This window comes from Thunnus thynnus, chromosome 7 (assembly GCF_963924715.1).
Source record: "Thunnus thynnus chromosome 7, fThuThy2.1, whole genome shotgun sequence".
NCBI lineage: Eukaryota > Metazoa > Chordata > Actinopteri > Scombriformes > Scombridae > Thunnus > Thunnus thynnus.
Genome location: NC_089523.1, coordinates 16,529,886 through 16,545,716, shown reverse-complemented (window position 1 = coordinate 16,545,716; position 15,831 = coordinate 16,529,886). Strand labels below are relative to the sequence as shown.

The following is a 15,831-nucleotide window of genomic DNA, read 5'->3' as shown; positions in this document are numbered from 1 at the left end:
CAGTTGTAAAAATGAATGAAGCTGGCTAGATGCCCTGCAGACACTTTGATGATGATGATGATGATGATACATGTTATTCCCTCCTCCCTGACACTGTTGATTGCTCATTCCTCCTCCCGTCCATTTTTATCCTCCCTACCTGAAGTCAAGTGCAGCGGTCACCAAGGCACATTAAGAGCTTATTATTCTGTATAATTTATGTTGATCATGTGTGATTTGCCAGTAGTGGAGAGTGTTGATGTGTAGCAATTCAATTTTCAAGAACTTTTTCAACCTTCCTTTCTTCCCACACTCTGGGAGGGAACCACTAAAAATATGTTCACCAAATTTGCTTTGTATTCTGCCACAAAGAGATTTCTTGTGAAAAGTGAAATTTTGTTGTCTTTTAGCCTCACAGATCCACAAGAAATGATCTGGTAATCATTTAACTGATGATGAGAACTAGAAACATGTTTTATGTGACACCGTGTCTCTTGTAAACTGTAGCACAGTCTGGTTATACTTTATGTGACAGCCTCCATCTGTAGACATTTTGCAGCAGCATTTACAACTCCATCCTAGCAACTGTTTATTTCATAAGCTAATGGGAAACACATGGACTCCCGCTGTTATTACAGCCTTAATGTAAAGGAGATGCAGTGTGTGCTCCCTGTATCTGGGCTCATGGGCTATGACTTCAATTTGAGCAGCATGTCACATCTGGTGGCTGATGTGGCAGTGATGTCGGTAGATGTGGCCATGCATACATTACTGCATTTGTATAATACTGCCTCACACACATACACACACACACACTTACATTTACATATCTAAAAATGACCCTGGGTTCTCCGACACATCACCGCCAGATCCTGCAGTGATTACACACTCCTTTCCAGCTGTGTGTGTGAGAGAGATTGAGAAGAGAAAAAAAAAGAAGGGGGAACACATATAGGGCCCGAATGCATAGGGAAAGTACAAATGTGTGTGTGTGTATGTGTGCACCCAGTGTCGTCTGACCGGTGGTGATGTAAGATGAGTGTCCTACAAGAGCATGACAAGGTGAACAATGCCTGCAGTAAGGAGAGGAAGAGGAAGATGGAAAAAGGAGGGAGGGAAAGATAAAAGTAGGAGGGATGCGCAGAGGGAAGAGAGGAGGGAGAAGAAGAGAAAACAGAGGGAGAAGGAGGTATTGATGGAACACTGACAGGTTCAGATGTAAATGTACTGGGAGGTGGGAAAGAAAGTGAGAATATAGGGAAGAATAGTTAAAAATAGATCATATATGGAGCGAGAGAAACATAGGAGGAGTGAGGCTCAGTAAGATAATTCATAAATTTGCATACATGCACTTGTTCAGTGTAGGTTGATATGGCCTGCTATGTGCTGTACGGATGCTCCAGAGATGATCTTATCATACCAATATGGCTTCTTGAATTGAACTGTTAGGGAGAAAAGCGAAATGGGGGAAAGAGGCTGTACAAGATAAGCAGCTTTATATATAAGAGGAAATAGAGGAGAAAGGGAAAAAACAAGGATTAAAAAAAGGAAGAGGAGGAGGAGAGCGAGGAGAGGAGACATGAAGACGACAAGCAAAAGTAAAGAGAGGAGGAGGAGAAACAGAAGAAAAGAGATGAGAAAAGGAATAGAGGGGAAAACAGAAGGAGAACAGCGAGTGGGATGTGTGGAGGATTACTCTGTGTGTATTGAGCTCCAGTTGTATTGTGCTGTAAGGTGTCTTTGGTCCCTCAGAAAGAAAACATGGCAGTGTGAATAATAGATGATACAACAGGGTATACACACAAACACATACACACAAAGCGTGTTTATTTTTTGCGCGTGTTTATTGTGTGACTCCTATCCCCCTTTTAAATGGTTAAAAAAAAAAGATCTTGACAGCGAGGCAGATGATGTGCTCAGCTGAACAAATTCGTCACGGACACATATTCAAGTCAAAAGATTTTTTCGTGGAATCCTGTGACCTCCTATTGGTATGTGTATGTGTGTGTGGACAATATGAGTGTGTTAATCCTTCAGCATGAACAAGTGTGTCACTTTGAATGTTTGAGTTGTTTGGTGGATGGTAAAGTTGACGTTTCTGCCTAGCTGGAAAGCTGTGAATACTTAACTACCCTAAAGTAGCCTTGACAGAATATGCATCCTTCAGGGCAGTACTCAACAATGGAATGATTCTGGGACTGGACTGTAGAGTTTTGAAAGCCAGTATTTGGTATGCAAACATTTGAGCACCACTAGGATTTGTTATGCAAAAAGATCTCTCACTCTCTCAGTGTTCACGACAGTTTGTGAAGGTCAGTAGCACAACATATTCAGCTACTGAAAAAACTGCTGTCAATTTGTGTTTTCAATAAAAGCATACAGCCCACCACCCTTATCCCATCAAATGGAGTGATTTCTGTGTGTGAAATTTAAAGCCAAAAACATGAACAGTGATCATTTTTGCCTCACATGGTTTACCAATGATTTTACAATAATCTCAACAATGAAAATAATACTTAAATGATGGAAAAATGCTGAATCTATTGGAAGATTTTGTTGGCATTTTTTTTATTTATTAGAGCACATCTGTCAGATATGTGCATGTAGCACTGAAAGTGATTTAAACTTCTGGTGGTTCAGGACAGCGGAATAATCGTTAATTAGCACTGAGAGTCTGAGATGCAAATGAGGATATTTATAACCATGTTAAAAATTAAACACGATAGCAACCGAAACTGGCTGACATTTACTGATACATGGACTTGTAAAAGTCAATTGTGTTGCAACTCATGGGAGTGTGTGTGTGTGTGTGTGTGTGTGTGTGTAGTGTGTGCCTGAGAGAGAGAGAGAGAGAAGCTCCAGAAAGAGAGGCTATAATTGGATGCTGCAGATTTTCCACTCAGCATTGGTTGATATATAACATTCATATAAACTCCCTCTCTCTCCCTCCTTTTTGCGATACACCAGCTTTACCTGCATCTCATCAGCTGCCAAGAAGTAGAACTATTTGATGCATGGTGCACCTCCAACACATAGATGCAAACAAATGAAAAATAAAAATAACAAATGGGGTACTGTGGCATTATTCAGCAGGTTACAAAATGATACTGCAGAACAGACAATACTTTCAACAATTTACATATAAATGGCTGCAGCTATTTCCCCCCCAACACTAACTGTAAACCATATTTTTAGGATTCATTTTTTTAAGCCTGTAACAAAATTTTGTGGTGTACTTCCCTGTAGCAGCCCAGTATACAGAGTAGCATAGCAATAGAAAGTTTACAGTAGTAGTCTGTGTTATTACAGAACATTATGTAGGTTTATTGAACAACTGAGTTAAGGTACATGTTGTGTTACTTGAACACGGCACCAATAGAAAATAAGATGCATTTTAATGCAGTATGACATGAAAGAACTTACTGTAAGCTGAGTCCCAAATATTAAACTGTCCTAGCAGTTAGTATAAAAAGAAAATCAACATACTTACTTACCCACTTACTCTCCATGAATATGTGTCAGGATTCCATCCTTGGTCCTATTTGTGTTTCTCTTGCCCTTTCTGCCCCTGTCTCCAGCCCCACACTCTCTTCTCTTGGCTTTGCCATTCTTCACCTGTCGGCCAGATGCTCCCAGATTTTCCTGTCTGGTTCCCACACCCACCTGCTCACCTGCTGCTCATTACCCCATCAGTCTCAGTACTATATATACCAGTCCTCTGTCATTCATCCCCTGCCATTTTTTCAATGTTGCTTTGGTGTACACTTGCATTCCAGCATACATTTTAAAATATTATTTGACAAACCCCAAGTTGCTGTAATTTAAACACCTTAATTAATTAAAGAATAAAATTTAACTTTAACTTAATTGTACATGGGTTTGATCCATTGTTAATATTTTGCTATATATTCATTCATGCACTTATGTAGGAGTGATGGATCTTCAAATGGTGTTTAGGTTTTAAACTACTGCACTGACCATCAGACAAATGTAATATTTAAAGATCCCCTCTAGACATGTTGTAAGATATATAAAAAATAATCTGATTGGTATAATGTGTGTCTGATATGGTTTTTCCACAAAACAAGTCCAATTACTCCATATGAGCCCTTAAAATTACATCTCCCCCTTCTCCCTCATTGAAAAATCCAGAATCAATGAATATGTGAAAAATGTTCATTTCAAAGTGGATGCAAGATGTCTCCCACTTCATCATGTTTCCACATCACACTTGTGTAGGTTGCATACTGGACCATGATTAGCATCCAAACTTGTTGTGATGTCACAAATCATGCTTGTAGACCCGCCCCTTAAACTCAGATTTTCAATTAGCACAGAGAAACTTTCCCCCCTCAGCAGAACAACGTGAAAACAGCTTTCTAGCGTCAAACTCTGCACAGGCATCATTCTGCACAGTGAAGTTCAAACATCGAACTGAAGTAAAAATAAGCAAAACAAACTTTTGAGTGGACAAGGGACTAGGGAAACTTGGGGATGATGCATTTTGGCACCCTGATTAATTGGTCAATTGATTTGATGCTTTTTTTGTTGTTGTCTGTTTGTTTTACAATATCTCCCAATGTCTCACCACCACCCACAATTTATTTTACTGTTCCCAGCTATGAGCTAATAGTGCCCATAAATCATCCATATTTATTATGCATTCTGTCTGTTTTGAGTGTACTTTATCTTGTCTTCCGCTGTGAACGCCCTACATATTCAAAACCTGTTTAGATCATCCCTCAGATAATTTCAGAAATGTGTAAAATGTATGCAGTGTGTTCCTCTATATCTGTCACTTTTTAACATCTCATAAATACTACAGAACTAGTCTTAATGTTCTTTGTATGTCTTATGATGTCTTACAAGTGACACATAATGTAATGTGTCAATGAAATACCCACCAAATCCATGGCAATGCAGGCATTCACACTTCTATTGACTACAAGGACTTTGAGTTAGAGTTATCTCTCTCAGCAGAAACCCATTTCCCTCTGGAGGCAGGAGAGAAAATGGGACTGCTGTTGGATTAAAATCTTGTGCAGGTTAGAGGTTTTAGCTTCAGACTGGCCCTTTGGCTGTTCTATTGGCAGCTTTTACGCCAAAACGCTGATGCAGTTATTTGTATTGGGAGAGAATGAGATAATGGTGAGATTCCAGAGTGTTGAATTTGGTGATTGGAGTCTTTTAGGTGTTAGAAACATAAAGTGCTCGCTAGTTCCCTATTGGTTTATTGGCAGATTCAGAGCTTTGCCCAAATAACAGTGTCAGGAGTAACAGAGTGATGTATAGTATTGAGAGACAAGGTTTTGTTTTAAAATGTCAGGCTGAACAAAGCCCTGGAGTTAGTGGGCTTCGGTGGTATTTTGTCGCTGTTAAATGCTCAGTTTATTACAGGAATCTGTTGCAGTGAAAGGTTGGGCTGGATATTTTCTTTGTCTCAGTTGTGTTTCTAGCTTTTTGGGTTTATTTTGTGAGGATGTGGTGAATATTTATTTTGTATTAAATTTTAGATTTGACACTTTTTGACAGTATTTTATGGGAATAGTCTTTGCAGTCTGATTTATTTGTCAAGCAGTAAATTATTATTATTTACTGAGATGTTTGAATACCCCAGTTTTGAAATCATAGTTGCTGTAACTTTAGCCTTCATTCACAGAGCTTTGTTTAAATAATCATCAGTGGCAAGATCGGGTATCATTAAAGATTGAAATGTATGTCAGAGAAAGTGGTGGTTCACATTAAGGTGACTCTTAGTGAGAGTGCATATAGTATCTCCAATGATGTCAATGTTGGTCAGTCTGTTCAATCTCCATGGGTCTAGTCCTTCAATAATGTAGCCATCTAGCACCGTGGCTAATTATTTGTGTTGTTGTTAATCATGAGCAACGTTTTTTGCAGGTTTAGTACATGGGAACGCACACACATACTGAACCCCTCCAAAATCACATAAACTTTTCTTCTGTGTATTGAGGTTTGCTTCTTTCACGTTGATATAGATTAAAGTAGGATTGTGAATTGTATTAATATAGCAGCTGTGATAGATCAGATTAATGGGTGACTGTTGCCAACAATCATCCACAACTTCTTGTAAAATGCAGTATAGGCTCTGATGATAAATTAATACCAATGCTGTATAGAAACAGACATAACAGTCCAAGTGCCGTCTCCTCTTGATAATGAAAATTATTTTTTGTCATGTGAACATGGTGATTATGGGAAGCTCTCAGTTTTTCATGGACAGTTGAAGCATTCAACAAAATATTCATACTCAGATATACCTAACAGAATTCAAGCATTCTAATAACTAAAGTAAACAAAAATATAGCTTAACTACATAGATATATATTGTGAGCTCCCTGTGGAACGAACATATGAATTTCAGTGAATGTAAATCCAGCTTAAAAAAGGATATCATCCCCCCTTGGAGGCTCATTTGGGGTGTTGTATATGTGTGCTTGAGGAGTTGTTTTCTCTTGGAAGAACCAGCTTGGACTCCCAGCTCATTAGGAAACTGTCTGCTGATTTAAAGCTTGTGTGTGACTTCCATTGTTAAATAGTAACTTTTAATTTTACTGGTGTTGTAGAGGAAACCCACAGGATGTAACAAAGCATTTAGTCTAACTTATGAGCCTTATTGAGAAGCTATTGCCTGTTATGAATTCTGGTGTAGCCTATTGGTGTAACAAAATGAGAGATGATCTAATTGACCACCATAGAAGGCTGTCCCTTCACTTGCTGTACTCCTACAAATATTGTATTTATTCTGCTCCAACCAAAAGTTAGGTGGTGACACTTGAGTGTGCTTGTGGCCCAAGTTTGCACTTATAAAGTCTTGCCAATCAAATTGGTATTTTATAATAGTTCAGCCTATTAAATTATTTCAATAACATGTCCGGCTCTTCACTATCCAATTATTTACTATTGCCTGGCATTCTCTCTTCTGTGAGTATCTCCCATTGTTACTCATTCTATCATCTTGTTCCCATTAGGTACAAAGTTGCTTGTCTGTATAGATCAATATTTTATTTGCCATTTGTTGTTATATCAGGGGACTGCCAGAGGCATTAGTTTCACTCATTTATTAATTTTTTTAACCAATAACATTGAACTATGCTTTCTTCCTGCCAACCATTCGATGAACAATTTGAGAGTAGCACCAGGTCATCCCCAAGAGGACTACTTACAATGTGACAGCTAATCATTTTAACATGCTCACATTACAGTACTAATGAGGCCAGCAGTGGGAGTTTTGTGCGGGTTTAACAAGGAGGATGGTGGGCTGGCCAGCTGTTATCCATCACATTTCCCATAAATCTATAGTCACTTACCAGAATTAATTAATTTATTTATTTATTTTTCATGAAAGCCCATTTCATGTGGTTTTGCTGGTGTGTCTGGATTCAGTGCTTCTTCAACATAGATTCCTATGCCTAAATGAATGATTAAAGCTATTTAACATGTAAGAAGTTTTACCTTGTAAACACATTGGGAAGATGAAATGCATCAGTCAAAGGTTGAACCGAATTGTAAGAATTTGAAGGTTAAACACTTCATCCCACTGGATTTTGACCCACATTAGTTTCAGGATCCACAGAAAAGCGGTGAGAGTGTGACAGATGGCAATTTGTCTGCCTTTGGGTTTACTGGCCATCACTGTGCCATACTTTTTTTTCTTAAATGGGAACAAGATAAAAAATGATAATAATAAATAACATGGGCTGTAGAAAGTAGCCGTATGTCATGGCCATCCCAAGTTAAGGTGAATGAGAGGCTTTAATTAATGCTGATTTGACCATCAACAGAGATGCAACTGATTATTTAAAAAAAATTAAGCTCTGTAGCCTTATTTAGAAAAAGACATCACACTAATTAACACACACACACACACACACACACACACGCACACACACACATACACATACAACAACAACAACTTTCTACATGAAGTGTTCTGTAATATAAAAAGCACAAATGTTATTCACTCCCCACATTTCTTCCAGTTAAACACATCTTTCTGCCCGAGGCTCAAAATATGGCTGCTAACTGGTGTTGATTAACTTTTAACACACTGAAAATCATCAGATATAAATTTTTGCATGAGATATTCACAAGAATGTCACGTTTTCATGTAAAGACCTGTAACTCAGAATTTAAATCAATTTGAGCTCAACATAGATTATCTGTAGTTATTTTAATAGTATTTTCTTTGGTGACAAAGACGAAACACGGTGTTTAAAATGTCTTTGACTGTTAAACAACAGTGAAATGCAAACTAATATCTTTCTTTCTTGTTATTTCTGTCTTTCTTTTTTGTTTCAGACCCAGTGATCAGGAGGAAAGCCACATGTCTGAAGTCAAGAAAGAAAAAAATGAATAGATGAGAGAGAGAAAAAATCAAAGTAGCAGGGTATCGGTTAGCCAAATCAGTTTCAGTCTTCGTCATCATTGATTTTATCATCTTAACCCTTATTACCATCACTGTCATCATCATAATCACTACTGTCATCGCTGAATAAGTCTACAGGTACAGAGTCAGAGCATTTTAATGTTAAGACAGATGTTGTATGAGTGTATATGACTGCGCCACCCGCATTGTTAACATCTCGGTTGTAGTCATCCGGGCACTCTTTACATCTTCATTATCATGTTTTCATTAGAGTGTGTTTACGTGCGCATAGCATGTCTGATAACAGGTCACATCTCACTTAATGTTCTATTTCAAAATAGTTACATCTTAATATCCGTCTGACAGATACCCCTTTATATGAATCATCAGAATATTCCAGGTGCTCCTTACTAGCATCTCTTTCATCACGCTTTCACTAGAGCATCGTGAAGGTTATTATAAACGGGGGAATGTGGTTCACCGGTGCCATCTCAGATGTGTTCTACCCAAATGCGTGTGTGTGTGCACGTAATTGCTCTCACGTCATCCCTGCTGTCACGACTGATATCATCATCATTATCATTATCATCTTCACTGCTCCAGTTCCCTGCAGAGATGTGACAGAGATGTGAGTTGGTCGAAAAGCAAATAGACGGAGAACCTGAAACCTTTTGACTTATCCTGGAAAAAAATCCCCCCTCCCCACCCCCCCACTCCTAAAAAAAAGAAACATGAACGCTTAGTCTCTCACTTCCCCTTCTGTGTTCCCCTCACTTTTTTTCTTTTGGGCTTTATCTTTTGTATGTGTACATAAAGCAATTTCAAATCTTATAGTTTTGTACATGTAATTTTTATGGTGTGTGGATATTTTCTAATAAAATGAAACAAAAATGGACGACCCTCTTCTAGACTTGTTTTATCTCCATCTTTAATTACACTGTAGTTTGCCTTGTCAGAAAACATATAATTAACCTGTTTAAAAACACCGTGTATAATTTTCAAGATGTAACCAGTTGACAATATTCAGTGAGGGTTAACATTGTACACTATAATTGCAAAGGGAATGTGAGTAATTTAATGGTTTTCTATCACATAGCAGAATGCGACTGAATTTCAACTTTGAAATGTGTTAATTAGGATTTATGCTGTGGATGGGCATAAATACAAACACATGATAAATATAGAAATAATAACTGTGCCAACAGCAAGGATTTCATAGAAAATGACATGTGACTCCTATATGCTCTATTTCTTTCTATTCTAACATATAATGTAGTCTTTACTGTTATACTGTTATATATCATGCCAGACTTCCACAACACTGCATGTTTATTACAAGAATGGTAATTACTGTCATAGAGATGTTTCTATTTTAAAGCTGCCATAATATATACATTTTTATATATATTTACAATGGATCAAATGACAGTGTGTAATGTGAAAGGGGTCACTCGCGGTGATGAATCCACAGAGTATTATCATCTGACTCTGCAGTTCCCCTCAGCTCTTTTACAACATAACTTTCTTTCAGCTCATTGTTTTGGTTTTACAGCCTGTGACTTTACTGTTTTCATTAACTCTAGTCGCTCTCATTAGTGCTGTTTTCGGTAGCAGCAGGCAGCTGTTTTCTAAAACTCACTGCACAGACAAAGTCAGCAGCTATCTGGTGTACATAGTGGAACATTTAGCAGCTGAAGAGGCAGATACTTCCCTCAGGAATTGATGGAGACCAGATGAGAGGTATAAGGAGAGTGAATTTGGAGTTAAACTGATCCCAGAAACTTGACTCAGAATAATCAGCTGGATGTGTAAATAAGCAATTATTTGCTAAGAATTTCACCATATCAACTTGTTTAACTTGCTTCTTCGTCATTGCACGTGTAATTTTACAGGCCCTCATAAGTAAGGTTCATTGTGCTGTTGGCATCAGTGTTCATAGACCAAAATGACTTTGCATGTAAATGGATTAAATGATCAGCCTTTAACCAGGTCTTTCTGATGACAAATGCTTTTCTAGTGCTTTCCTTTGCTGAGACATCAATGTGAAGCCCTCCTGCATGATTGGATGAATGAATTGTTCACTGGGCCGTTATTGGTCTTTGATTATGACTTTCAAACTGGAAAATCTGCGCAGCTGCCCCAGAAACACAGTCAAAGGTGTCCTTAAATATTCTCTAAAATTGTTTTTTTTTATATATATTTTTAGGATAATCCATCATATATTACCTTTTTAGGGGAGGTGATAGCTTGCAAAATGTGAGGTTTTGTGTTTTCCTCTTGTTTATTCCTCCCAACTGTTAATGGTTCCTGTGAACATAACCTAAATCTGTCTGCTTCCTCCCCTTCCCTCTGCTCCTATTATCTCCTCCTATCACTTCTCCTCCCCTCCTCTATTCTCCTCAGCCCCCTATCCTTTTCTCCCTCATTCTCTCCTCTCCTAACCTAACCTCCAATCCCTTCATCTTTCCATCTCTCTCCGGCTGCTCTGTATTTCCTCTCAACTTTAATACCCAATCTGCTCTACACAACTCCATCCTGCTCCCCAGATCTACTCCATTCCTTAGTTCTCTGCTCTTCAGTACTTGGCAGACAGCCAACACGCCCGATCAGCTCCCCACCATTTCTGTCTCGTCTTTCTCCTTTACTCTCATCACCACCTGTTAACTCTATTTCCTCTACTTTCCTTTTTTTTTTCTTCATACGTATCCATGAAGGAGAAAGAATTAGAATGAATGGGGTATAATAAAAGGGTAAGTAAAATATATCTCTCCTAACAGAAGCAGAAAAAGGGAACGACTATTCTAGCATCATCGCAGCACCATCAAAGACAAAAAGAAATGGAAAGAGGATGAGGGAGGATGAGCACACAGTCATCCCATGAGCTATCAGCAGCTGTAGAATATGTGGCACCTGGGGTCTCATTTGAGAAAAATCCTAATATTAAAATTTGATTCATGTTTCACTCATGGAGCTCTGTAGCAATGAGTGAATATGATTATAAAGGGAAATAAACACAGCAGATTAGAAAACAAAGTCAACAACATCCTGATGAGTCATAATTATCATTATGAATTAATTATTAAATGGTCACTTTTGCATATGTGCATGCTTAAAACTTTTCCTCAAATAAGTATGAATAAAACAAGAGGCATTCAATAATGTGTATTAAACATAATCAGGTACTAAATTCATTAATTAAGCCAAATATTTATCAAGACATGTTGTAATGTATTAATACAAACTTCATATTACAGCATTGAAAAGTTATGTTAGTTTCAGGAAAAATTATTCTTTGTTTATTAATATGTAAATGTATCAGCAAGGTGCTCCAAATTTAATCAGACCATCTTCTCTACAGGGGCAACTCTTCATGCATGTACTGGATTCCTGTCTCTTCTCAAGTTAGTGTTCACAAAAAAATGTGTCTACACACACATAGAGAGACAGATGTCAGCATGATGTTATTAAAGAATAAAAAAGAAATACAAAGAGCGCAAGAACTTTTGTCACAGTGTCCTTGGCTCTGCTTAGTTTGAATTATCAGCATGGTTGGAATGAATATTTCTCTCTGCTGCTTGTTAAATCTGAACCTTGAGAGGCAGAACAAAACTATTAATTGTAATTGGTTAGGAGATTAACTGCAAGGCTGTGGAGCTCATGCCTGATTGGACAGATTGAAAGGCTAACTTTATTATTTTTTAAGAAACTCATAGCCTTGAGTGAGAAGCCTTGAAAACTCTCGCACACTCAAACACACACAACACCCAGTCGCATCAGCACATACAGGATCACACATACAAACACGCAGAGCACTGCATGTATATGCACAAATTCACAGAGAAAGAAGTCCACAGAGGCACATTTGCATGTGAGCACAAATGTTTGTATAATCGTCTTCCACCAAGAGGTCTGAAAAAAAGAAGTTTTGAATGCTGCTGAAGTTTCTCCTCAAAGGTGGGTTGAAGTGACTGACTTCCTCCACACTTGAACGGCTTTTTCAGTATTTGCTAACTTGTCTAACTGCTTCTTGGGTGACTGAATGATTTATTTCTAAACTCTGTCTCTAAAAAGAAATCTTTTTTTTTCAGACTTCAATTACTTGCCTGTGTCAAACTTGGTTACTGGTTGTTTTCTGTTTCTTTTTGAAATATTCTCTTCCCTCTTGGTATGTAGTCTCAGCGGACAGACACAGGAAAAACTGGAAAAGAGAGCACTGACAGACATGAGGCCAACATTGTAAGATAGACTGAAACACAGGACATCAAGCTGAATCTCATTTACAAGTGTTTAACGCTCCCTCATCATTCAAACACTCAGGGGAGTCCAGTGCTACACCAGGGTGTGTTATGCCTCTGAGGACTACGTTCTCTGATGCCATCTACTCAGATGGAGACCGGTCAACATGATTGGGATTTGTTGCATTTCCTTGCAATTTTAAGGTGTAAAATGGCTTTGACAATGGCAAATGTATGAGGCAAAAATATATAAAAATGTGAAAGTATGATTTTACCCAAATTCTTGACATTTAAGGCCTCAAACCTGCTCTTTTGATATTTGGGAGTAGTCAGGGAACCTACTTGTATGGCATAAACATGAGCTCAATTGAGCTTAGACTGAGTTTGTTGGTTTTAATTTCAAACAGATGATAATTAATGCACATTTAGTGATGAAGATGACTCATACAATTAGATCTATTGTACATAAAAGAGACATAACATGTCCATTAGTTTAAGTCTAAGCTTATTGACTAACACTAACATACTATAAAAGGAAACATCAGACTTTGTCAGGGATAGAACAATTTGACTTATTTCTATTATTGCCGTTGGTGTTTTCACAGTCCGTCAACCATTTAACAAGATGGAGGCTGGCATTCATTGTCTAACAAAATGAACACTAAATGTAGATAACTGAAATCAAGAATTTTAAAGGTGCTGTATGCAGGATTTAGTGGCATCTAATTATATTTCTGCAATATCAGATGTGCAATTTTATATTTGTCAGTGTTTGGATATGAATGATAATATTCAGGCTTCAGACAGAATGTTATTTACAATGAGCTCATAGATGCAGCTTATTAACCCCAACAACTGGACTGGTACAGTATTCACCAGTAGGCCATAGTGAACAGTGGGATATTATCTGAATATTGCTTTGACGCAGTATTAGGAGAAGCATGCAAGTGTGTGTGTATATGTTGGCATTTTTCTGATGTGGGACACACTTACTTACTACCTGGCACCATGTGAAAGCACATATATGTACTCAAGCCCACAAGTGTGGTTATTTGGATGGAATCAGTGTCTTTAAGATGTAGATCCTGTAAAATGGCCACTAGATGATGGTTTTGAAAAGAATTCAAATGTATTAAAGAGACTGAGAACCCCCAATTTGGCTCTCAACACATGCAATTTGATCCCCACAAGAAGGGACAATTAGGGTCTTAATTACAAATTTTACTTTGTATAGTTCAGAAAAGTTATTATCTCATTAAGAAAGGCTTAAAGTGGCAGACGTTAGGGACCTTGTTTGCTTGATTGACAGCCTGTCACGCCTCAGCTCTTTCCAGGCTCTGTCCTTTTGTCCACATTTGATTGTCCCAAAAAACAGATAAAATGGCAACAAGTAGTAAGTACCATGATATTTTTAACAGACTATGACGACACTCCTCTATAGTGTTTCCATAGTAACAGAACAGTAGATGAGATGGTGAGGGGTTGACATTGTTCCATTTCTGTTTTTACACCACTTCACTCCCCCTCTTTGCCCCTCCATGGCAGTGTCCCTCTACATGACGCATATCACACATCACACAGAGGCTGACTTTCAACGAGGAATGAAGTAAATACTCAGCTATAAAGAGATTCGGCTAACTGAGCCACCAGGTGTCTTCGTGTTTCATAATGAGTTGGACTCACAAAGGGAAGGAATGACTCACTGAATGAAATAATGTCTTTCCAAATACCTGCCTACATTTCACCTGGCTGAGTCTGGTCGTTTATTCTCTGAACGTGGAACTGAGTGTTGAGGCACTTATCCTCAAACACTTCCTAACCACCCTAATTTGTATGTCGCTTTTGACAAAAGGTAAATGTAAATGAATTAACGCTAAATTTGTGGTTTCATTCCTGCTTAAGACGTTGTGAATGAAGGACTAAACAAAGGGCTGTTTAATTCTCTCCCTGACTGCTAAACTATATAATGACTACAGTTGAAACATGAAAGAAGCCTCGATGCTTGCTGCACTGCTGCTCCACCCACAACAGGAAATATTTGTAAAACCCCCCATCATATTTGCAACTGAATGGACTTTTAAGAGACGACCCACTTGCTAAGGGAGCGGGGGTGATGAAGGCAATTGTTTGCAATCAGCAGATCTCAGTATTTATAATAAGGGCACCTCATGGTGTTTTTCGTTTAATCTTCTGCAGACAACCATCAGATGTGTTTTAATGAGGACAGCTCACAGTGAGAGATAACCCGAAAAAACTCTGCTCTCCCCTGGTTTTATCTTAGGTTGGATGCACGCCACAAAATCTCATCAAGTTTAGTTCAACTAATTAAACCCAAAGTTACCGTCCTCTCCCAGCCCAAATTTTCCAGATGAGGGAACTGCTGCGAGAAAGCCACAAAGGAAAAACATTATGGTGGTTGGATTTTGAAAAATATTTTCTGAATTTGTATGTGTGGAACTTCTTAACTGGGTCTAAAGCTTGTCAAAGCATGTAGTGTTTGTCCACACTTGGCAGGAGGTAGCAGGTGGCTGCAGTAATCTGAATCTGCATCTGAAAGAACAGCATGGAAACCTGTCCAGCTAGTGCAGCATGCTGATCTGTGTTACATCATTATGTATACCTACCCTGTTGTGTTGGGATTTGACAAATCACACCTGATATGTCAGCTGCACAAAATGACTTCATATAAAGCAACCTCCATCATTAATATGGAATGTGCATCATATTTGGATGGTGTGTGTATCTGTGTGAGAAGAGGAGAAATAAAAGAAATTTATTTATATTTTGCAGCTCTTTGCCATTTTTTGGTGTATTAAAGATGGATTATGGCAGTGGTTTTAAGTGGGGATTTCTTCTGGGTGTGCCAGTTTTCTCCCACAGCAGACAGAGTGAACTGAAGGATTCAAAATTTCACATTGTCGGAAATATGTTTTACTGTATGTTTGCCCTGAGACAGACTCCAGGGGTGTTTTATTGCACAATGCACGCTGGGGTAGGTTTGAAACCCACGACTCCACCGCCTCGGAAAGCATGGAAGGAAAACAGTAAAAAAAAAAACAACTGACAAATATGAGTTATTCTCAAATCATTTTGTGCCTGTTTTGCTCCTGTTAAAATATCTGCATTGCGTCCTCAGCACGTTTTTCAGTCAATTTAATCTTGTTTTAACAAATCTGCTAAAATCTGTGTGTTAATCTGCAACTGAATGCAACAGCAAGGACTGTAATG

At 38.2% G+C, this 15,831-nt stretch overlaps 1 protein-coding gene across 1 annotated transcript in view; it reads left to right on the top strand.

Moving 5' to 3' along the window:
* Window positions 1–9,098, top strand: part of zgc:172282 (leucine-rich repeat and fibronectin type III domain-containing protein 1-like protein) — an 81,565-nt gene extending 72,467 nt beyond the window's left edge. Inside the window, exon 9 of the mRNA XM_067594614.1 lies at window positions 8,302–9,098. The gene's annotated coding sequence lies outside the window, so the exon portion shown is untranslated. The remainder of the gene's footprint in view (window positions 1–8,301) is intronic.
* Window positions 9,099–15,831: the final 6,733 nt, after the last annotated feature.